Raw genomic sequence first — 22,908 nt, 5'->3', positions numbered from 1 at the left:
TGGAGGTGAAATGCTAGAGACATGTGTAGTTCGATTGAGGTCACCCCGCCGTGGTGGTCCAGTGGCTAAGGTACTCGGCTGCTGACCCGCGGGTCACGGGATCAAATCCCGGCTGCGGCGGCTGCATGTGGAAATGTTGTAGGCCCGTGTGCTCAGATTTGGGTGCACGTTAAAGAACCCCAGGTGGTCCAAATTTTCGAAGACTACGGCGTCTCTCATAATCATATAGTGGTTTTGGGACGTTAAACCCCACATATCAATCAATCGATCAATCGATTGAGGTGCAAGTTGACACACCACATGCGGTCGAATATTCTGGAGCCCCCCCCCCCCCCCCACTACAGCGTCCTCCATGATTATATCACGGCTTTGAGAGTTAAGACTCCAACAAGTATTATACTGCAAGGCGCAGGAGTCTGGCTCGCCCACTCATCCAACCAAATCAGTTATATCATTGAAAAATAATAATAGTAATAATAAGACCTGCATTACACCTGATGCGCGCTAGTCGCGTTTCTCAGGACTACAAATAAAGTTTCTACATCCATCCATTACCACTGATGTCGAAGTCAGGCTAGACAAAGCAAAGTTCTAACCAAAGTTAAAAAAGCGACAAATAATATAGTAGACACAGTACTCCGCGCTAGACCAGTGTCTACTTGTCCGTGTTCTACAGTTTGTGCTGTTTTAACAACGGATACATGGAGACTGGCTCGCATTAAGGCACTGTCAAACCGAAGGTCTAACACCATCTGTTCGCAATCTCACGTTTTTTTGTTTTTTGTTTTTTTGCGGGAACGAATGTGGCTCCCCAAGCCGAACCGTAACTAGAGACGACAATTATACTCGTTACTGGGGTGGCGTATCAGCGCACACGAAAAAAATGCTAAGTAAATAGAAAGCTACGGCGATGGATGGCTGGGGTTGACTCTCACTCGACGTCAGAAGCAGCCGTCGTCGTCGCATGCGCCACGCCTGAGGCGGATAGATGGCCCGTCAGAACGAAGCAACGTTAACAAGAAGGTGATTTAATTAGCGGGCAACCGTCGACAGTGCCGCCCGTAATGACGTCTGCCGTGACAGGCCTAGAGGCCGTCCAGCAACAGCAGCAGCTCTGCGACTCGCGGCCTTAAACGGGTCAAGCGCCGACGAAAAAGAGGCAAGGGGGTCGCACCAACATGAGCGCGGCGGGCTTTGCAACACAGCAGGACAGCTCGGGTGGGTAACTGCACTAAAGGGTCCAGGCCAAGTTCGTCGCTATGGCAGTATAGATATGCGACGTACGAATGACACATACTCTGCATAAATTGTCGCGGCAAACTTAATATTTTTTTTTCGCGCGTGCAAAACGCCTACGGATCGTTCACGGAGGTTGGGATATGGCGCCTCCTTCTATCATCATCCATTCCATTCACCACTTTTCCCCGGCACGGCAGCCGGGCGTTCTACAACTTGAAAATCCCGTTTACTTCCGCATACTGCTCCTGGCTCCTTGGCCGCAGTGACTGGCTGACAGAGTTACATCTCGCAACGTCCTACCTTGACAGGCAAAAAAGAGGAAAGAGTTTATTATGAGCCCCACGCCTTTTTTGCCGCCGACGTGCACTTGATACATTAACCTCGGAAACCGTAGAGGGCGAATACTGGAGGGAAACGCACACTTTACGCTGAGCCTCGATAAAAACAAAATGCCGCACGGCCACTCCTGTATTTGCCTCAAACAAGGGGACGGCGAAAGCTTTATTCATATATTACTTCTGAGTCAACTGTATTGATCCCTGCCCCCTTTCAAAGCTTTTTGTATCTCACGTGGTTTCTGGGTGGCGTCACGATGACGTCATAGAACAACTTCATCGCGCGATAATAATTTTTTGCATCCCTTGTGCCGACAGTCACATTTATATTAACGAGGCATCTACGTCTTTATTCTTAAAAGAAAACTATAAAATTTAGGTTGGCGCGCAACCAGGCTGTTACGAATCGCATGCGTGCGGGTATGAAAACCACCGCCACTTCTAACATCACTGGTCCTCACTAAAGCTATCGAAGAACATCCTCCGACGGACAAGTGCGGCAAACTGGACGTGCTACAAAGGATGCACAAGGTCAAGTTATTAGCGCGTTAAGGACGGGAACAAAACAAAGTCTCGTGATCATCAACATCTTTTGTTTCAATAAGGCTTGATTGATATGTGGGGTTTAACGTCCCAAAACCACCATATGATTACGAGAGACGCCGTAACGAAGGGCTTCCGAAATTTAGACCACCTGGGGTTCTTAAGCGTGCACCCAAATCTGAGCACACGGGCCTACATTTCCGCCTCCATCGGAAATACAGCCGCCGCAGCCGGGATTCGATCCCGCGACCTGCGGGTCAGCAGCCGAGTACCTTAGCCACTAGACCCCCGCGGCGGGTCCTACAATAAGGCTTCAAGTGAGCCTAATCCGTTCAGTGTGTCATAGTTATGTTTTGCTGTGCCGTACAGGACACGTACGTACAAGCATGTACCGTTGTACTTTTTCATCATTTGTGTAAGAGGTGCAGCGGAGAAAAAAACAGACCATCTTTCCTATCCGTACTTCACGCCCTGGTTGCTTTACGTCCTGTAACATCCTAAGATCCCAACAACAACTGAAAAATGAAGTGGACCATGAGCAGCATAACAAAACGCAAATTCTGGAGTCAATTTGAAATGACGCTTTCAAGAAGCGGTTAATGAACTTCTGTAAAACATGCCACCTGCAACACGTTTGCAAAGCAGCGCCTACCAGCTTTGCAGGCCTCAAATAAGCCATATACGCGGAAACTCTATCATGCCAAAAACGTGATCCACGCGATTGCGATTGCGCGCTGCACTGCTGCTGAGATCCGCATTGCACAATACTCGGTAAGAGACCGAAATACACGTGCCAAAAAGCGCGGAAGAATCGGTTGGGGCGCCAGGACTTTCACTATAATAAAAATAAAAGGAATATAAAGTAAGTGTGGGCAATTTAAGGCGTACCTCTGAAGCCCAGAGAATAATCAGGGACAGTTTGTTAGGTTGTATAACTGCACAGAAAATAGGGGCCCCAAGTCCCTCTCTCCTCTTTCTCTCTCTCTCTCTCTCTGACAGTAGAAGTGACTTTTAATGCAAGTTCCAGTCAATACTGATGCTGGGCATATCAACTTTCGCCATGAAGGCTCGCAAACAGCAAGAAAGACGGCCACCAGTTCATTTGTAGAGAGAGAGATATAAATAAGTGAAAGGCAGGGAGGTCAATCGGATTTGTAGCATTCGGTTTGCTATCCTACCCTCTAAAGGGAAAGAGAAAGAAATTAAAGAGAAGCGGAAAGAAGAGCAGGCGCGCGAAAAGGAAAAGAAAGGTTAGTTCGCATCGGTACACCTGCAGGAGTATGCAGTGCAGACCGAGCTACACATGGGCCGATTCGTTGCCTGAATGCATTTCTTCGTACAGAACTACTCGGCCAGGTGGCCGCAGTATTGACTGATATGTGGAGTTTAACGTCCCAAAACCACCATATGATTATGACAGACGCAGGTGGCAGCAATATCGATGCGGTCGGCTAACCCTGGGAAGGTCAGTCTAGAAAATTTGACTTTAGTGTTTAATATTTAAAACGTAATGGTAGACAAACGAAACGATAACCGTTGATGAATCACCTCTACACACACAGCGCGGGACTCGTTGCGAGTTGTCTAGTGGCATTCGGAAGCGTCCGACATTTCCTTTAATTAATATGCTTACGTACGCCATCGCTATATATGTTCTACACGGGCCGTTGAAAAACCACACAGGCCACACACCTGCTCTCCTAAAGAGTGGCGGCAGCGCGTGTAAGCGTCAGTATCAGTGGCCGCGACCTTCATTCGAAGCAAGGTTACAGAACAACTTGGCATAGCGTTACCGTTTATACCGTCACCTTGAAGCGCCTATATATGCGAGAAGCCAGCTTGACGAGCCACACGGCTAACCCGCGGCACGCGCGCGCATAGGGCCTCGACAGCTGGTATGGTGCCGCTGCGGCGCTTGGGACGACGGATCAACGCGCACGGCCACTGCTGGCGGCGCTGATCGAGCACGAATTCAAAATAACAGTAAGCGCTAAGAAAATTAAAAGCGTCCGCTTAGCTCGCACATTACGCCAGCCCTTATCCAACGCTTTCATCACTCGTACTCGCGAGCCTTTTACGTCAGTCCATACACTTTTATTTATTTATTTTTTTGGCAGCTGACCCGCAGCTTACCGGCAGCGTTGCTGAAGATGTTATCATAGCCATACACGCAACACTCCTGTGTGACCGCAAAATAGCTTGATCTCTTGGAAATGCTATTTTCCCGCCTACGCAGCTACTCGCAGTCGCGACTGGTTAGCAGCGCGCCGCGCCGCGGAACGGCGCCACTTGTTCAGTGAAAACGGCAGCGCACAAGGCCGGTTTACAGCTACAGCGGTACGGAACGCCGTGGCAACACATCACATCTAAGCTAACACATACGCCAGGCGTGGTGTTTCCATTATCTTTATAATACGTCAAACTCCCTGCAGGAAACGGTTTCATTATCTCGGAAAAGCAGGGTACCGATGGACCGTACTTACACTGTAGCTCACATGCGCTTGACACTTCTTTGCACCAAGCCCTCGCCATCGTTGCAGCACCGCTGCATGTACATGTTCACTTGATTTTCCTTTCGCATTCGGCAAAGATATAACTGACATTGAGCTATGGTCTTATACAATGCTCGCATTCTCAATAGACTCGGGCACGCGATCAACGATATATACGTACATACATATCCACTAAGCACATACAATCAAAAAAGAAGACTCAAATTGTATTTAAGTGTATTTGCGTAATATGTCTCAGTTCTAGCGACATGATGTCCTCCATCGAGTTTCTCTACACCCCTCTTGTGCGACGTCGCATGTCGCCAAGCAATCACCGAGGCCACGCATAACGACACCCTCTCCCTCTTTTCTTTGAACTTCACAGAAGATGCACCCGAAAAAGGACCCTCGCCTCTATAACTTGGGTCGAACACACGGGGAAAAAAAGAAAAAGAAGCGGTCCTCAAGAACAGGTGCATCGCTATTAAGCGCGCCCAAGCACGCACGCCATGAACGCATTCCTCTCGTCTCCGTGCAAACGTTCGTTCATTCGAGCCCGCATGCAGCTGGGAGCGCTTACACAACGTCGTTGTCGTACAAAACTGTGTACCCGCATATTGCGAGGGACCCCCTCCGTGTCCCCTGGTTTCCTCTTTATTTAGCTCGATATTTGTCTCCGTTCAAATACGGCTATTCCCCAAAATGGAGTATACGGGTAGGAAAAGTGAGACGTCAAGACGGTCTTAAAAACGCACCTGAAACACGCTATATATATATATATATATATATATATATATATATATATATATATATATATATATATATATATATATATATATATCAAAGAAGCCTGCTTCTACAGCGACAAAAACCAGTGGTTATTACAGGCGACGGTGATGCCTTCAGCATTGATAGCCCTGGCCGACGATGGGCGCGGGAAACAAAGGGTACACTGTTCAAGGGCAAATGCTCAGGCGTCGACCAAGGCGCTGTTTCGCACCCTTTTTCTCCGTTCACTGTCGATATATATCCGGAGAAACCCTTCGACCTGTAAGTCAGCAGCGGCTGCGGGACTGGGAGCGCGTCGTATCTCGGGAAAGATAGCGGGCAGGGTCGGATCTCCGGATTCATGGCCGAGAAGCGCCGACTAAGTGCCGTTGCCAGGACCGCTTCGTTGGGGTCTGTTTACGCGTCCGCCTATATACTACACACTGACGCGCGCCTGTGTTTTGTATCTCGCCGGCATTCGCTCGGAGGATTTCAAGCTGGACGGTTGTGCCCTCGCGATCTCCGACTTCAGCGTAGCTCCCGCCGACTGGTTCGCCCTCCGCGGTCTCCTGATGCCGTGCAGCTCTCGCATTGTGGCACCCCGCCCTTGGACTGCTTCGACCGGATCTCCACTTTCCTATCTCCTTCTTTTTTCCTCTCGTTGGCTGGCGGCTTCTTATCCATCTATTTTCCTTCTATTCTTTTTATTCCTTCTCTCTATATCTTTTATTCCCCATATCCCATCCCTCTGCTGACCTGTTGAGGTGTCCTCGTAAGGAGAGACAGTTACGGGTCAGCACCTTTCTTTTCTTTTCTTCTGATATAACCACAATCATCTCGCCGGGATGGCGATTTCCGCTCGCCGCTGGGCCGATAGTGGCAGCAGACAACGCCGTTTCTCGCTGTCCGTTGGGCTGCACCCCGGAGCCGAAGGTCATTTCTGTCGCGCGCAAGGGATCGGCTGCATCTCCCTCAATAAAGCCTAAGTGAGCGACAAAAGACAGCGGGCGGCCGCGCGCCTGTCTCCTTCGGCTCCGGCTCCCCCGTATCGCAGCGGTGTTCTGTACATCAGACTGCACAGGCGGCGCTGCGAAAGACGCCGTCACCGGCGCTCTCATCGCCGCCCTGGACACTGCAGACACAATGCGAAAGGTGTTTCAGTTGTTTCGGCGTGCTGCAACTTGACAGTGAGAGTAAGAATGGCGTGACATCGGGATCGAGGCAAGCAGTACTCCGACATGCGTTCTGTAACGTCTAAATGCATTGAATTTCGGCAGAAACATAACGCCAAAGCGGTGAACTACTTGATCGATGTATACTGCGCGGTAGAGAACACGGACGACAAGCAGACAAGTTGCGATGCCGCCTCCGAACACAGTTGTGCGCTATCTTCGGAGGCGGCTTTGAGACTGCTGTGCCAGTTGTCACGTGATCATAGAGGGAGGTGGCAAGTTTTGCGCTGCGCGGAGCCTGCGCACTGCGACGCCGCTACAAGCGCTTTGGTAAGTCGACGGCGCCTACCGCTGTTTACGAACATGGAATACGTCTATAAAAGCTCTCGTAGCGGGCATCTCGCTGCACGCCTGTGATTAGATCGCAGTGATGTCTAATAATGGCCGCTGTAATACGTGAAGCTTATCTGTCACGCCGGGAGCAGGGGAAGTGCACACGTGTAGCTTGGTGGTGATTACGAAACACACACACACACACACACACACACACACACACACACACACACACACACACACACACACACACACAGAGAGAGAGAGAGAGAGAGAGAGAGAGAGAGAGAGAGAGAGACCAGATAGATATGCTTTATTCGCGGAAAAGAAAGAGCGGGGACTTTAGACGCTTCGCCGCGGTCGATATTGGAAAACGATAGGTGGCCGACTCAACGTCATCACAGCGAGGCGACCATGTTTCTTCCTTGAGCACTTCAGCAACCCCCCCCCCCTCTCCCCTGATCTTCCTTATTCGATTTTCTTTACTAGTATCATCAAATGCGTGCGAACAACCCGTGAGGGTGATCAAAAAGAATAAAAGAAAAGAAACGCCAGGCGACTGTGGCTGGATAAGCCAAACTTACCGTAGAGTCTTATATACAACGACGAACTGAGTGTCGAGACGCTGTGGCATATCTTTCCAGTACAGGCAGCATATCTGCAAGCTTCTATTCTAAGCTTCTAGTCCGCGCGGCGGCTATTATTACTATTTGCAGGGGTCTTATGCGCACAAAAATCACGATATGATTATAAGACACGCCATAGCACGGGCCTCCGGATTAATTTCAGTCACCCTGGGTTATTCGACCGCCACTAAATCTAAGCACAAGGGTGTTCCTTAGATTTAGTCCTAATCGAAATGCTGCCACCATGGCCGGAAATCGAACACGCACCCTCAACCTTAGCAGCGCAAGTCTTTACACGCTAAACTATACAGGCTACCACGGCGTCCAAACGCGGCTGCTATTAATATCGCGCCGGGTAATGTATGGGCTGCACGTGGTGAAGTTAAACAAGCACTCAACGCCAGTACGAGAATCGTGATAAGTCGTAACTCGCGCAAGTATTCTGGTATGGTAGTCATGAAACAGCGGCAATAACACCCTGCCGACCGAATATCGAACCAGCTGCCTTTTGCAACGAGCGTCAGGAAAGCATACATAACGTTATTCTCCGTGTATTGCTTGAGAAGAAAAACCCCGGCGCATTGTCAACGTGTTCGTTATGTATTGGCTTGCATTCGAAAGCGGTGGCGGTGTTACAACAGGCGACGTTAGCCTAGCCCATGCACACAGGCGGCACTTTTCCCGCCTAAAAGTAACCCGCACGTATAGACCATTTGCCGCAGCGGCGAACGGGCGCTGCCACGTTTGAACACGTGATCTAATGGCCTTTATTCCATCATCGACGACGGCCGGCCAATTCGCCGCCGCGCGGGCTGAAGGGCAGCAAAGCGGGCGCAGCGGTTATAAGGTCAGGTGTTGACATGGCAGACAGTGCGGTGAGCGCCGGTGTTTCACATACTCTCACATGGCCACCCGGCAGCGCTCCTGGATCGGCAAACTGCTAACGAGTAGGCGCTTAGCCGTGTCCCCGATACGGGAGACAGAAGCGTCTTCTCTTTCCTCTTTTCTTCATCTTCTGATAAAAAAGCCACTTATACAACGAGACATACTTTCTTGCTACGCTCACCAGCACCCGAATAGCCTGCGCCACCCGTTTCTCGCCGTAGGCTGCAGAGCAACGTCCGCCACACGCCACATCACGGCCATGCCGCCGAGGAGCAGGCCATGGTGCTTCGGTGCGGTGGCGCCATCTAGTTTTGCTTAGAAAGCTAGCAGCGGAAAAGCGTCTATAGATAGCAGGGATATGGTGGCTCCATAGCAGGGACGTGTCACCACGGCATTCGTCGGGCCGCTTGTCTCGAAGAAAGGCAGCCAGCAGTTGTTCAACCCTCTTCCACACTGCCGCCGGCTCTTCGAGGAACACGACGGCTATGAAGTCCGCGCGTGTAAAGCCTCGTCTTTTGCACGCCATGGAAAAGGCCTTTTGTCAATAACTAGAAGCACTTAAAAGGCAACTCTGGCGTTTTTTTTTTTCGATATTCACCGATTGCGATAAAACCTTGAACATGTATTGCCGTCGGTACCATGGTGATAAGTGCTAAATTATACAACCGTAAGTCATTTACTTTTTTAGAAAACAAATTTTAAAGTAGGTAGCCGATTCTGGAGTCACACTTGTAAACGCGGGCCAACCTGTGTATGTGACGTAAAAGCCTTCTCTCTTTCAAAAACTCCGCCTTCCCTAGCACACGGATAGAGCGCACGCTTCCTTCTACGAGGCGACGACAACGCGAGCATAGCTCATTTTTGTCAGCTGCATACAGCGAGTTAGTCGCCGTTTCCGTCAGGTCTTGCAATATTGAGCAACGAGGAAATAGATGCGGGGCATGTCAGATGCTTCACGCGCCAGTGGGTCGAAATAAAAAAGTGATGCTTCCCGCACTCAGATAGTAGCTGCAATTATCACTGAACTTGTCACGGGTAAGTTCAGACGAGCTGGCACAGCTTGATTCCACGTCGGGTGACATCGCCAACTTTCTTTTCGTGCGTCGGAAAATACAGGTGGGATTTGTTTACACCCTGGTCAGCCGTGACGGGGTGTAGTGGATCTCGTAACGTCATCGGCGACGGATTGTCGTGACGTCATCCCATACCCACCATGAATGACAAAGGAGCTGCCGATTTCGGTTTCCACTCGTCGTTTATTGCTCAATTAAAACTATTCACGAGTGCCTGGGCAAAAATAAACCACTCAGCTTTTGCAGGACTGTCAATACAATTTGAAAACAGCATTATCTTAGTATGGTCGAAAATGCACCGGAGTTTCCCTTTAAGCCAGCCTCACGCAATTACTCAAAACTGGTTCGATAACTGTAGTTAGACATACTGCGCGTATGCACCAATTATGTCATCAACTTTGGTGTCATCAACACCACGTCTGTCATCAATTTTAAGAGCGGAGCTGCTGAAATTCTGCGCAACTGATTACAGCCGTGATCTCAATCTCAATCCCTTCGGGTCTCAATTCCTTCAGCGAAGTCTGCCAGACGCTGTCGAAGATTTGAGCAATTATCCAGACAATGCGGCAAGCAAAGGCGAGTTCCCGACTTTCAAATGCGGACCCTTTCATCGGTCCTTCAAGCAGCAGCGGTGCCTCATGACCTCGGTGATTCATCTGGCGACGGGGAAGCTGTTGTGACCGGCGCCAGAGCTGACAGGAGAGCGGCGCTCCTTTTAATCCTCAATCAAGTAGATGACCGGCCGGCTGGCTATACCCGCCAGGCATTGTCCCTGCTAGTTGGAGGATGAGACGTCGTGTCGCCACGACGCCGTTAACCGTTCGAGAGAGGACAACAAAGACAGCATCTTCCTGGAAGAGACCGCGGCGGCCACCGCAAATCGCCCCGCTAATGAAGCGAACAAATCGGCGGACCCTTGGAAGTATGCTGCCAGGATCGTGGGAACTCTCGACTAGCGGCACACACACGACGAGGAAGAGCCCTGCTGGCGCCACCACAGTGCAGTGTTCACGTGGACCGTGCATGCTCGCCCCCCTCACCTGTGTGTGTGTGTGTGATTGGTGTTCCACTCGGAGAGGAGGAGACCAACAGGGCTTAAAACGACGCCGCGGAGTGCTGGACGGCGCTCTGAACTATGTAACGTTCAACCACCACGCTCGTGGTTTGGGAAACCCCTAAGCTTTCTTTTCTGTAAATATGTGTAAATAATGTCATAAACCTTCTTCTGTTTTCGTAATCCTCGAGCGACCTTCCTTCCGAACCTTAACAACTGGTGGCAGCGGTGGGATGTCATCAGCGTACTTCCTCCTTCCGAACCTTACAGCTGCATGAAATACGACGACGACGATATATATATATATATATATATATATATATATATATATATATATATATATATATATATATATATATAGGGAGCCGGGGCTATATGGAGCGTCATTCTATGCGCCCCGTCTATTGACGGGTTTCGCGTTGCAGCCTTTTTCGCGCCGCAGCTGTGCCCGCTGTGCGCCAGTGAAGCCCCATCGGCATATATACATGAGGGCGGCGATGTTATTTCGCGCCGTGCATGAGGGGCAACTTCGGCGGCGCCCACGCTGTCGTAACAGCTCGTTCTTGGCCTTTTTGACTCACTGCTCACACCGGGTGCGTTCACCCCTGCGCGTTTACGACATACGATCACGCGAATCGCTACCGTTTTTTTTTCCCCCTTGTTTGGCTTTCACGGGGGAGGAAGGCTGGCTGATACGTCACTCTCTTCTCGTGCCTTTGCGTGAGAGCCGCGCACTGCAGCAGAGGGAGCAGGTTGGCATCAGATGACTGTCGCGCCCCGCAAGCATTCCCAGTGTTTAACTCATTTGTTTAAAGAAAAAGGGGGGGGGGGGCGATAGTCCTCATATCCTTTAAGCGTTCTGACCACAACCATGTACACTCTCGTCCTTTATGAAAGGGAACACGCGAACGCGTGGCCTGCGCTCTGCAGCGGTTGCCTACAGCACCATCAACCGTCAGCAAAAAGAAAACACGTTCGCTTTCAGCGTCATCTGTGACCCCCCAAAAAATAAATAATAACGAGTTATGGCTGGTAGACAAGCGCTGCTAGATCGAACTTCATCTCTGCTCCCGCCTGCAGTGCACAGTCCGCTGCCAACATATCAAACGTTGTGCGCGACTACATTGTCTAGAAATATACAGCCTAGTGTGCTGAGCGCGGGCTAGGAGGAGATGGCCCCGCAGCTGATGACTGCCGGCAGTGCCCGCATGGTGCGCTGCTCTGCGAGCGGGTGCATTTGCGTTCAATCCTTGCGCTCCGCAAGCGCTGCGAAGCCTGCAGGAGGCCGAGCCGCTCGAGGCCAACTATTACTTTCCTGCATTTTCGGAGTGTTTTTTACATAATCCTTTATTGTATAAGAACTACTTGATTGCTTTCACAGCACTGGCGCTTTTCAATACCAAATGAAGATCATTTCATGGCATGAATTTCGCCATCCGCTACTGCCCGCAAAAAAAAAAAAAAAAAGACGCAGATCCCACGTAACTTGGGAATCAATGCTATGCGAGGTGAGCCTGTTGTAAATTTTTACTCAGTGAAACATTATGAAGTGGTGCTAAATATATGCAACAAATTGTATAGTCAACATTGGAACCAGCATTGGCATTTCACGAACATTTGGCTCTTCTTGCAAAGTATTTCGAAGACCCTAAGTTTAGGGGGTGGTCGTGAGGGCACCCCGACGTAGGCGATTAGATAGACAGACAGACAGACAGATGGACAGACGGACAGACAGACAGACAGACAGACAGACAGACAGACAGACAGACAGACAGACAGACGGACGGACGGACGGACGGACGGACGGACGGACGGACGGACGGACGGACGGACGGACAGATAGATAGATAGATAGATAGATAGATAGATAGATAGATAGATAGATAGATAGATAGATAGATAGATAGATAGATAGATAGATAGATAGATGCTCAAAGTGGTTGCAGTACGCAAAGAAATTAATTTCAAAAACCATTGACAATATAACCACCAGAGTTATTTTTTAAAGTGTGCTTTGTTCTTGAGAGCAAGAATTATCACAGAAGACCCTAAAACCTCTACCTCTTAGCCTGCATTCCATTAGGATTCCAGTGAAAACAAACACTCATTCCAGTGAAAACAAACACCCCAAGACACTCGCCGCATATGATACTCAAAACGTTGTTGGAAAGGGAGTCCGACGTTGACATGGGAGAAAAACTGTGAATGAAATTCGAAAGGGTATTTTCGATTCTTTAGAAAAATATTAATATTTGAAATTTTGCCTAAACGACGATTTCCTTCCCGACACCGTTCAACCTAATCCGAAAATATAGTTCGGTGGAGTCACTCTCAGAATTCTTTTCTCACACGACAACCTTCGGATTCAGCCTTTCGTCTGCCCTCTTGATCCTACTTTTTCATTCAGAAAACTGTGCTGGATCCGTTAGTGCGGGGAACAAGACACCTTTTCCTTGCTCGACCGACAACTTTTCTGACACTGCGGCACAATACACGTCCTTTCTTTGCATTGTCGCTTAGCTTTCAACATCTCATAGTGTTGCAGTGTACATATGGCGCCATCGAACTTCAAGAGTAATCAGATGACAGCTGTCACACACTGATTTTAAACGTGGCGAGGCTCCGGCAGCAACAGGACGAGAGAAATTTCACGCGTTCGTGCCACCTCTCGACACGCAGCGCCGCTTGTGGCATCTGAGCGCAGTCATCACATGCGCGGCCACCCACTCTCGTACGGAATGCGCGCGCTCAGCACACTAGGCAGTATACTTCTAGACACTGTAGCGCGGCCACGGCGCAAGCTGCAGTAATTGCCCGATATCGCTCGCCACGCGAGCTGTGAGGGAACGTAATACAGCAGCGCTTGTCTACCGGCCATGGCTCGTTATCTTGCTTGGCCATAGAATGACGCCAAAAGCGAACGTGCTTGCTTCACTTTTCGGTTGATGGCGCTGTAGGCAGCGGCCGCAGAGCGCAGGGCACGCGTTCGCGTGTTCCCTTTCATAAAGAACGACAGTGTACATTTGTTTGTTTGTTTTTTTGGTAGTCCTTGCTCGCACCTGCACACCACCTCCAGCATACAGCGAACTTGGTTATCTGCTGACAATACGAGAATACACGCCCTGCATAAAAGACCATGCAGGCCCACAAAAAGACCAAACAGAAAATTGGGCTGGTTGGTACGTATTCATCTTGGTGGAAAAGGCGCAGACAAAACAGACACCGACGACAGAAAGAAACGACGGCAGGTACCGTACTGGTACGTTTTGCCAAGAAGCCTGCAGCTGCGAGTTAGCGCCAGCCGTTCCCTTCTGTGCGCCTTTTCCACCAAAATGTGCACATATGTGAAAACATCATTCGCATAGCCCCTCCATAACCCGTTGGCATTTCCACCGCTGCACGATTGTTTTCAGCTGCCGATCGTTTAATTCAGCGGCGCGCGCCGACGGTTCACGATCCTCCGATCCAGACAGTTCCGACGTCGCGGCGCGGTCGGGTCCCGCCACGACAAAAAAAAAAAAGAAAAAGAAAAAAAAAAGACGGCGGCGGCGAAGACGGTTTGCCGCGTGGAACGTGGTCTCCGCTGCGCATCGCTTGAATTATGCGCCCGGCCGCGTCATGCATAAAACACGAGCATGCGGCACGTGGGCCCAACGCCCGCAGACTCCGACGCCGTGTCGCAACCGGCGGAGGCCGGGACGTGAAATGCACACTGGCGCGTTGCTGCTCCGACTCCGTTCGTAGGGCGGGAGTATACACCGCAGTGGCGGTACTTGTGGCGGCGCCCTTGCTTCTAGCGCACGCAGAAAGCATAAATCGTGATTCACGCCAATAATTCTAATGGTGGTTCTAAAATCGCACTCGATTGATTGATTGATTGATTGGTTAATTGATATGTACTTTTGCGCTTCTTAGTCTCATTAGCGCCACGTGTTCAATCAACCGGTTCCGTTTTCTCCTCCCCGCCTCTCTCTCTCTCTCTCTCTCTCTCTCTCTCTCTCTCTCTCTCTCTCTCTTGCCTGCGCTATCATTGCCCCTCTTCTGGCAATTCGTGGCGAGTTGCCATCAAGATTACGAGCCGAGGTTAAATGCCGCCCTAAGATATGATCACGGTACCATTGGTTTATTGTCATCACTAGTTTCTTTCTTTCTTTTTTTCTTTCTTCGATTTCAGAACTCCCCCACATAGTTTAGCATGAATTGCATGCAACGGAGGCGTCGTCTCAAGCGCACGTTCACATCGGCTTGCTCGTGTGCGCTGGTGGCTACTCGCATCCCAACGCCAGATCTTGAACGATTGGTAAAATCCCTCATGCATGGATTGCTGCACCATATAGTACGAGGCCACGCAAAATGTCCAGCTATTAAAGATGCGCATTATACGATGACCAGGACGCGTATGTACAGTCAGTCGGTTCTACTACGTACGCATTCAGCTCGGGCACATGGTTTTCGGTCCGTGCACTGGTGTTTTAGTGTGCGTGACTAAAGAGTAACAGTAGTGCCTACCACCACCCCCTTGCAACAGTGGTACGTCATAAAACATCGCATTGAATAGCTAACACATACGTACAGCAGAACGGCCAGGTTTAAGTGCAATTTCGATGCGATCTTGGTATATAGTACATAAAAGAATGGACCCTTTCAATGTTGTTATTATCAATTGGTTCTCGCATCGCAATTATTAAGTTAATGTTACAGACAGCCATCGGAATTAAAAAAGAAAAAAAGAAAGGAGGCGTTGAAAAGGTCAACAGGATGCAGTGCGTCGACGTCGCCATTCTTGCCCTTGTCTTCCAGTGTGTCGTGCAAGCTGCATCTATAACGGAGTAAAAGGATCGCCACAAAAGAGCGGTGAAACCAGCAGTGAACGAGAAGAATGAGGGGTGGGGAAGGTAACTTTCCTGAGGCAGCGTCATTCATCTCGAGCCGCACGTACGGCGGAAGAAGCGAGAGTGGGAGAGCAACCTCTCCGCCGTATAAAACGTTGCGCCACTGATTGACTCGTATACATGGTCGCATACGAGAGACACACGGCTCCAGCCTTCTTTATTTTCTGTCTGTCTCGGCAGCTCATCATAGACACTGGCAGGTACGAATGAACCGAAACACAGTTGCATCGTTTCTTTTGTCGTTTTTTTTTTCGCGCGGCATGACTCAGTCGGAAAAAAAAAGGGGGGGGGGGGGGGGGATGCGCCATAGGGACTCCCTCGAAAGACTCACAAGATGGACGGGCTCATGCACTTTCCCTCCTTGACGGTGCAGATAGCTACAGCTTCTCGAGCACCGGTGCATCCAACGTTACTACATCCTGCACCTAGTAACTTGGGCGTATCCTCCAAGCGGGGATTTAGTAAGCACGTTTGAGGGGAACCCTTGCAACACGAAGACTGACAAATGCCCACAGACTGCTTCGACGGCGATGCGTACGGTGAGGCTTCGTCGGGGCTTCTTTTTGCGCGTGGGTTGTTGGCCGCCGCTCCTTTCAGAGGTCCGGTATAGATACCCTCCCCCTCTCTTTCTCTCCCTCTCTACAGAGAAAGATAGATGCTGGCGACAGACGATTGGCATCACGCCACTTGGCGTTAAGAACGTTTGTATCAGTTTTGCTTTTTTCTCGTCCTTTTTTTTTTTTCATCCTCATTTTATTTTCTATTCGTTCTCTACTCGAAAGGGCGCTTGGCTTCGCGGTGCGCGTCACCTTATGCGTGGGGTTACAACGACGTTCTTCGATTCACCGATGCCGTATCGTCAACGCGTTTCGCTAACCGAGTAAGATTTAACAGCCACGGACGGCATAAGGAGCCGATATTTTCTGCCAGCTGACGCCCCCTGTTATTCCCGTTTTTTTTTTTTTGCTATTTTTTCACAGTTAAAAGATTGTGGTACCAATGTTTCATTCTCGTCAGTGCTCTGATGAGCGGGCAGATGTCAACTGCATACGCGCTACGCGGGCGCCACCAACCGCAATCTGCTGAAGTTTGGCGCGGAAAAAATTAAGTAGCCCAACCATGGGCGGAAGAGAGACACTTGCGCATAGCCTAGCACCAATCAGTACGCTGCTGGTTCCATCTGATGTACCAGAGGGCCCACGTTATTTCGTACTGTGTTACGCGGCAAGGGAACAACAGGCTAACTTTATAAACAATACAAAGGCACGTTTGTTAACTTCGTACAACAGGGAGGCTTCAAGAGTACGATATATTTTATCGCGTAAGAACACGGGTGGTGTACTTGCCATGACAGTCCCCTCTTAACAATAATTGTTTGCGTTCAGCAACGACATTATTAACATGGACACCATAGCGCAAAATTCCGAAAATTTCCAAACCTTGGGGTTCCCTAGCGTGTAGCTAAACCCAAGTGCACGGGCACTCAAGCAACGGTTTGTTTTCTCTACCGGAGTTATCCTTCTCATGTTCATGTCTCGTGGTCGCGAGATCGAGCGTTCCCACGAATGGAACAATGGGAATGAAAATCGAAGCGCGGGGGGGCTCGTCTTCTCTCGATATGGCCGCCGGTCGAAACCTGAGCAAGCGGCTGCACGCATCGTCGTACACAATATACACATGCAGGCGACATGTATACGGCGTACATGCGTCCTCAACGCTACTCGAGACGTTCTCGCGGCGCTCTCGCATGCGCCCACGTACCTACAGTCACGAGAACACGCTCAGGCTACCACCGTCACGGATAGGATGACGGAGACATGCCTGCCCATTTAAGGCGACTGAAGTGGTGGAAGACAACGCCGGATGCGCGAGGACGAAGAAGTGCGCATTCGGTTACTGGGATGCGTTCATACAATAAAGCGCTCACTTTTTTTTTTTTTTTGTCGTCTAAGGAGTGAAAGGTTTGTAACGAAGCGCTATTGATGGACTGCGGATGCTGTTCCTTCAGTTGACAGTCGCTCCGAAAACGCGAGGCCGAAATAATCTGCATTCACATGGGTGAACCCTTTTCAGTAACAGCAAGTAATAACTCCATCGCACGAATGGCTTTCGCGAATTTATTCGCTGTGTGCCTTCTCTGTGTGCCGACATCACCTCACGGCGGCAAGACTGTTCGGAGGATTTGCGAAGTTCAGAAACTGTACAACAAAGACGAATACATTATTACCGAAGGTAATGTGCCAGAGAGCTTGTACTCAGCAAACTAAAAAAAAAAAGTTCTTACGCTCGATTACCTTGGTTACACACAATCCTGACGATGCATCCTCGTCGTAAGCAGTCAGCCAACGACCATAAGAAGTTACAAACGAAAATGATCATGAGGTAGATACCGAAAATTTGTAAATTTTTCCCACGTGTAATTTTTTTTGTTTCTACACCCAGCTTGTTCGTTTGTTTCTTCTTTTTCTTTCCTTCTTTCTTTCTTTTACGTATCAACAGCGCTTTATTTCATTTATTTCATAACTACACGCAGAAACGACGCGCACGTCATCAATCGCTTCACGGATCGCGTTTGATTTCCGTGGCCTCCCTGCACCACTGTTGCAGCGGCATACCACTAGCACGTACTACGTGTCGGTACACTTCCTAGGAGTGAAATATTCGCGATAGAAAAGTGCCGCTGGCAGAAACTTGCTAGTCAGCTCAGGCGGCTCAGGTTGCCTCAGGATGCGTCACAAATAGCCCTGTTTCGCCATTCGACTGCACTGATTCAGAAGCCACACATATTATTATAATTTGTTCCCGAACCCTAGCTAGCACTAGACAGTTTCACCGCCCTGCTACTTGCAAGCTATCACTCGATCGCTCCATACATTATCCCGCGAAAGAACGCTACGTTGCCAAAAAAACGCCATCTCGTGATGACGACAAAGATATGTCGAGTGCATTCTCTGCTAAGAGATCTTGCTCTTGCATGAAATTCTTCTATGAAAAAACTTATTTGCCCGCCTTGGCGTACACAGGGATCAAGGTCTGCCTCCAACAGCTGGGTCTCTGGTCTACGTGAGCGGCGCCTTCGACGCTGTCAGAGAGGCTTCATTATCAGTACTTATTGCGTAGCAGCAGGGCATCAAGAATAAAACATGACAGCTAGACCAGACGATGAAGATGGGCAATGAGGGAGGGCCTCTTCTACTGCACCGGAAAGACCGGCGGCGGTGAGGCGCTACACCATGCGAGCTCTTTCGTTTTAGCCGACCGGTATGTGTGATCGCACGCCACACGCTATCCGCGCATATGGTAATACCCGAGTTAACGCCATCGTTGGGACGCTTCCCGCAAGTCTACTCTCCCAATAAAGAACTTCGCTCGTCCGAAAGGCTCATCTCTCCCTGCAGTTCTCGTTGGGTTCGCGATTTATTCGGTAGTGCATGGCGAAGTCGATACACACAAAATTACGACTAATCAAAACGCGATGCTTTTTCGAGCAATGCTTACCACAAATCGACAACCACAGGAAAACATAGGTGCTTCGCTTTCATAGAAGAAAGAAGGAAACAGGGAGATGGAAGGAACGCCGCCACCATGTTGTGTGCTCTGTGCGCTCAGGGTCGTCCCTGAAAAAAAAAAAAAAGTGCAGCGCCGACTACGCTGCTACGCACCGCTGTCGAGAACAATGTGACAGCTGAGGACGACCGACATCAACACCACCGCTGCCGCCATAGTGTCTCGCTGCTCCTGTCGCAGGCGAGGAGTGTTCATAAAGAGCAGCAATTGGAATAGTGGCCTGTGAGAGGCGCCGCACATACATGGTGTAGAGAGCCCAGTTGGGACCCGTACACGCCCCTCAAGCTGGTCCAAGAACGTACGCCATATACGCAGCGGTACAGACAGCCACAGCCCGGTGTGGTAATAAAAGACCAACACCGTCACAGAAAAATCTTCGCTGCATGGCCATGCGATCTCCAGCCCATATTTATCACAGTTGTACATTCTGCCGCTCTTCGTAGAAATATGTACACCAGCCAATACACCCGCACTGATTTACGAAAGGCAGCCGGCCGATAAAAAACAAAGAGAACGATTCTTAAGTCTACGAAAAACCTCATTAACTTGGCTGCCGACTTCCATCGGCATGCGATGACACCGACTGGATTAGCGTTAAAGGGATACTAAAGGAAAATAATAAGTTAAGGTAGATTGATCGTTTTAGCAGTGTTAGGGTCTATCACTTCTTTTTGTAGTCCAATGAGCGGACTTTTCACATCGAAAACCACCTCCAAAAGTCGCTGGTGCTTCTGCTAAATTTGAATCGCCCGCGAAGAATGGGGGACTTGACGTCACCATCTCAGCTGCCAATTTCTGCGAATCAGCAGTCGTCCGAGAGCTCCACGGTCGCAACGCGAAGCAACAATTCTAGCTTACTACATGTTTACTTGTTGCAAAAACTTATGCGATTCCTTTCTCGTCTGTGAATCGTAGCAGGAATTGATTATTCAAGATAGGGAATCTGACGTCATTAAATGGGGTACCCACAGAGCATGACAGAGGGCGCCACCTTGTTTTGTTTTTTTTTTTTCAATACTGTCGTTCTCTCGCTTTCACGCACTGTGTTTTGGCCAGTAATGGAGATTTGATTAATTACACAAGCGTAATCTGTCAATATAGTGCTACTTATTATTTCTCTTCAGCGTCCCGTTAAGCTGGTTCAATGCAGAGTTGCTGTGCAAAGCACGTGCGAATATAAAAGTTGGCACCACGTCAACTAAGTTTATCGTTCGTTAGTGGATGCTGCTGGGCGGCTGCCATATCCGATGCTCAACAGTCGGACAGTCGGACGAGGGCATGAGCTGAACTTTAGTCGCGAATAACAGTTTCTATTCACGCTAGAGACTGTTTCGTATCAATTGTTCTCAAAATAGTTCAGTGAGGCCAGTGCAAGTGCTTTCACGTCACTTGAAGCGAACTGGTACTTTACTTTGGCGCTGGCAAGGAGAGGACACACACAGCCAAGCAGTGAGCTACAGCTGTAGAACATCTTACAGACGCACGGTTAGCACGTCTTAATGGTTCCTTTTGGATGAGGCGCCTACACAGGCGACACAAAACTGAACGTAGTTAGTCCACAGGGATGAGCTCTTCACCCACCCGGTCCAAAGACAGCATTAACACAACTTACCTAATGAACAATTAATTATTTTACCAACCAATATAGCGTAAGAGGGTCTCGTAAGTACGGGTCCCAGATGATTAAATGTTTGAAGCCCGGCCTCCACTACGGCGTCTCTTACATTCCACACTGTGCATAACTCGGTGAGGCAAAATCGATGCGAAAATCTCACTAAAGAAAACTTCGGCTCTCGGCCCCAATATGCAATGCTTTCGCCGATATAAATTTCGCGTGTCCGCAGCAGTGGTGTAGCCGTTACAGTGTTCGCCTGCTGATCCTAATGTCACCCAGCCGCGACGTTCTTCTTTTGATGTTGGCGATGTGATAAGAGGACCTTGCATGTACTGTGCGACATTGATTGATTTGTGGGGTTTAACGTGCCAAAGCCACCATGTGATTATGAGAGACGCCGTAGTGGAGGACTCCGGGAATTTTGACCACCTGGGTTTGTTTAACGTGCACCCAAATCTGAGCACACGGGCCTACGACATTTCCGCCTCCATAGGAAATGCAGCCGCCGCAGCTGGGATTCGATCTCACGACCTGCGGGTCAGCAGCCGAGTACCTTAGCCACTAGACCACCGCGGCGGGGCGTATTGTGCGACATCAGTGCACGTTCAAGGACACCATATTGTCAAGATGAGGCCTCCATTACGGCGTCCCTCATAATCATACCGTGGTCTTGGGACGTAATACCCTAACAATCACCCTATTACTTAATTCCGCGTGAAGTCCACTTGAAAGGGAAAAAGACCAAGGACGAATACTTCATGACATCACTGATGCACGGATATGTATGTGCACGGTCATGTAAACATTTTTACAAGATGCCTTCTTTGCTAGTGATGGCCCCGATTGTTACGGTATACGTAATTATTAAACGCTGTGCGGCGTTCTCAATGAACGATACCTCCACGCCCCAATATGTCACACTCATGTGTTTTCGCGTTAAAGGACAATATTTAGTACATATGCAGATGGTGGAGCGACCTTTGCCGCCGCCCCATTGCTCAACCAGCGGTTCAAAAGCCCTTCGTTTCAATAAGGAACACGTGCTCAAGAGAAGCGCTTCAACGCGCAAGCAACATACATTCGTAGGAATTGTGGATATATGGACGTAGCGTCCTCTCTCGGCAGCAGGAACGGTGGCCTGCCATAACTGATGGGGAAATATGTTAGAAAAGCCACATCTCTTGAAAAAAAAAAAAAACGTTAGTTATCAAAAACAACTCCTGGTTGTATTTAGCAAATGACCCACTGGTACATTTCGGCAAACTTTGCACTATCACACTACAAAGCATGTGGCTCCACAGGACAATTGAACACCACCCATAGAATCACATGATATTTCATTGTTAAGTATTAAACGCTGTGGGAAGATTGGTGGTTTTGTACTGCGGCACTGTAACTTTGCCAGACTATTCAAGAAAGTATCTGCTGTATAAAAAAAGCTGGAGTCGTTTTGGATAACTAGCTTTTTCGTCAGATAAGATTTTTTTCGCCTATCTTCCATTCAGTTCCGACAGGCCACCACTGTGACCAACGAGAGATGGCGCTACATCCACAAGTCTCCGAATCCTGGTCATGGCTCATGGCATCTTAGAGAAAGCGCACCGGTGCGCAACAACCGTCTTCGTAAAGCCCCTTGATCAAGGGGCTTTACGTCTTCGGTAACCAGGGCGCACCCTGTCGGGGCACCTTTTTTTTGTTGTTGTTGTTGTTGCTCCGAGGTGCTCCGAAAAAATCACGGGAGTGACGCTGTGCAATCCCAGCATTCGTTGCGTGGCGCGCGCGTAGCAGACGATCAGCAGACGACGCGCAACGGCTGGTATTCTATTTGCCCCTCCACAGAAACGGGGCGTTCTGTTCCTTTTTGGTTTTGGGGAAATTCTAGACTGCTCCGCGACTTCTCCGGGGCACAATTCCCGAAGATGCTATATTTAGAAGTTTTCCGTGCAACATATCTCGCCTGTCAGCGCGCCACGTCCGTCCTCATAACAAGGAGGGGGGGGGGGGGGGGATTCCCAAGCAGCCTATACGCATGCGCGCGCGCCGATACCGCTAGTTACGTAACGCCCCGCGCCCACCAGCGGCGAAGTACTAGCAGCACAAGCTCCCCCTTCTTTCCAGCGCTGGTGCGTAGTCATGAAACGGCGCAGGGACCGCGAGCCGCCGTGGTGTTGCGCATTTCCAGGTCGCGAGTCAGACGGCTCTATTACGGCATCAGGCCGGCTCGCGGTGACTGCTGCGCCAGCACGTCGTTTTCTCTCGGTCCTCTCACCCCTCTCGCCCCCCCCCCCTCCACCCCCTGCTTCGATTGCTTTCG

The 22,908-nt window shown here is 49.7% G+C and overlaps 1 protein-coding gene across 3 annotated transcripts in view; it reads right to left on the bottom strand.

The window, feature by feature from the left end:
- Positions 1-22,908, bottom strand: part of LOC119161099 (phosphatidylcholine:ceramide cholinephosphotransferase 2) — a 294,133-nt gene that overhangs the window by 250,410 nt on the left and 20,815 nt on the right. The window lies entirely within an intron of this gene.

This window comes from Rhipicephalus microplus, chromosome X, assembly GCF_043290135.1.
Source record: "Rhipicephalus microplus isolate Deutch F79 chromosome X, USDA_Rmic, whole genome shotgun sequence".
Taxonomy (NCBI): Eukaryota; Metazoa; Arthropoda; class Arachnida; order Ixodida; family Ixodidae; genus Rhipicephalus; species Rhipicephalus microplus.
Note: the sequence above shows the minus strand (reverse complement) of the source record. Positions and strands in the feature narration are given on the sequence as shown.